The sequence below is a fragment of the Micrasema longulum genome, unplaced genomic scaffold (assembly GCF_059751315.1).
Source record: "Micrasema longulum isolate JH-2025_06_02 unplaced genomic scaffold, ASM5975131v1 h1tg001590l, whole genome shotgun sequence".
NCBI classification, from domain to species: Eukaryota; Metazoa; Arthropoda; class Insecta; order Trichoptera; family Brachycentridae; genus Micrasema; species Micrasema longulum.
The window spans coordinates 2922-5842 of NW_028278772.1; positions in this window are offsets into that span (position 1 = coordinate 2922).

The window sequence follows — 2921 nt, forward strand, 5'->3', positions numbered from 1 at the left end:
ACTAGTGGTAACACAATGTTACATCACCGCGCGCAAATGATTATGTCTTTTAAGAGTTAACATATAAATACATTATATAAAAACACATAGTAAGAAACAAATACCACTTAAACCAGCCAATGACAGGTCATAAGCCCTGTAAATGTCTAGACTTCCATATCCTCTTATTTAAGGTATTCTCCATCCCTGTTGTAATTTGTTAACAAATAATTTGGATATACCCAGCTTTTTTCTAAATTACGTTGTCTCTCGAAGAACATTATTCTACGCTTCAAATAGCATATTTAAGTCAAAACAATTATTTTTAGGGTTGATGACTTTTGCTTGGATGGCGAAAATATGTGATCATCAAAATTAAATATGAAAATATAAAATATATAAAATGTTTAAAGCAAACTTAGGCAGAGAAAACATGGAAGAATGATTCACATAAAATGAGACCCAGTTTAGTTATAAATACTTATGATTTATTTACCTTCCTTTATTTTATTTTTTTAATTTACATGAATTTAAAGTAAAGCTTGTTTTTTAATTTGCACATATTTTTTGCTTAAACGAAAGCCTGCTATAGCTTTTACAATTGTAAAACTATTGAATTGTATTAAAAATAAATAAAATAATTGTTCAACAATGTTTGATTATGTCCAAATGCTTGCAAACTGGCTGGATTTCGTCCCTAGGGAGTGGTTCGTATTTAAATTTATTGTTGAATTACTACCTGGTAAAAGAAGAAGTATAAAAATTGGAAAATTGTTTCCAGGCGTTGCTAGTAGGTGATTTAGTTCAGCCGGATGAATCTCACCCACGTGATAAAGGTTTCAGCTCCTTTACTTCACAAAAGTCAACAGATGGAAGAGTTGAGGAAATGTGGAAGTTCAAACATGGGCAGAATGGTGAATGTTACACAGTGTGTAAGTGGCCACTTAAACCAGCCAATGACAGGTCATAAGCCCTGTAAATGCCTAGACTTCCATATTCCCTTCTCGAAAACTTTTTCACTCTCTGTTGAAATAAATTTAAATAAAATAATTGTTTTTTGAAAAATATATTGTGAATGAAAACCAGGTGCTTGACAGTTTGGTTTTTTGTGCCAGGTGCTAAACAGTTTGTTTAGCAGTGAGTCCGTGACACTAATTGAGTAGTAGTGAAACTTTATTTCGACAATATTCGTTCGCATTTTTACTCCTCTAATTTTAAAACTCAATTTGTTTAGATCGGTATATTTATAAAACAAATTGGACAAAATCATTTTTATGCATGGATATTATTCTGCATAGATTTTATGTATAGTTATAAGAGAAGTTGAGTTTATGAGAGCCAATACGATAAAAAAATTTTGCTCGACTGGTAAATTGTACAAAGGAAAATAAAAATATATCACTTATATTCAGTTAAATATTCGCTCAATATGTAAACGTTGGGATATTTTCAATGCGTATCTTAAAGACTGCTGGAAGAATATTGATATTCAAATCTTTTGTAAAACTACAATTAATGACTATGAATTCACATATAAATGATTATGCTACTTGTACCTAGATGGTAATTATAAAAACCATGTCTATATATCTCAAATAGACTTAAAAGCGTTTTTTTCTGAATGAAGACTGTAAAAAAAAATCAAATAACGATATCCGTAGTTAAAAGTAGATTTTTATATTTGTAACTACAAACATAGTAAATAATCTATTCTTATTGTTACAAAAATAGTACAAACTAATTGTTTGTTAAACAAGCATAATCTACATATTATAGTATGACAAAAGTACATACAAATAAATAATACTCTTTTTAATATAACTTTGAAGACTTTTAACTGGCTTATAAAAGACCTCATAGATTGGCAATAATGATTAATAAAATGTTGAATAAACTTAACCAAAGTAATCTTAGAACTCATTTAAATTTACGATTGGTATGGTCATGGCATGATCTAGACTATAGACAGATATGGCAAGTGTGTCATCTCAAGTCAGGAGTGATAACACCGCTTTCATCTTGAATACTTGCCTTTACTAAAGGAACACATCGACAATGCCATTAAATAGATTTTGTCATGTTCTGAGGATCTTTGGCAGAAGGGAGAAGAATCTGACGTTGATTCTCGAATTTTTCACAGTAAAGCCAGCAGTTGGACGCAAGTTACGGTCAGGTGTATTTAGATTATTCTGAGGTAGAATATACTTAGATATTATTTTGTGCAAGAATTATTTTGTGCAAAACCCCTTTTAAATTCATAACTAAAAATAAAAATATATTCTGGACGATCATATTAATTGACAAGAAAAGTTTTTAATATACCACTAAAAAATAACGATTTAAAAAAATTACCTTTAATCAATTCAATCCGCATAATATTCATATTATAATTAGGTGACATTATTAAGGAATTTAATTCAAGCAAACTACGAACAAATAATTTGCACAGCGTAATTTTAATTTTTGTGCATTTTTTATGCAATATTATAGTAAACAATTTTCTTTTCCATTTCCGTAAACTCTCGGTGAATAAATGTTATGTTTTTTTTACATCACTGGTCTTGTCATTTGTTGAATGAATTGTTAATTTTTTTATAAGAGTAGAGGTTTTAAAAAATAAATAAATATTTTTTTTAACATGTTAATTCCGTTCTTTTTTTGATAGTCTACTACATTGTAGTAATTATTTAAACTTGGTTTCATTGTATTGCATGTTTAAAACAATTGTATTTAATTATTCATAAGAAATACAAAAACGAAAATTTTTACATTATTCTCGATGTTTCTTCGTGAAAATAAATGCTTTTTTCGAAAAATTTGTAAAACGTGTCATTGAAATTATTTTCCATCGCTAGTGTCTACTTTATACCGTCTTCCTGGCAGAATATTAATGCCACCTCGAAAAAACGGCTCATCTTTTGAGATCATCAACGATTTGATCC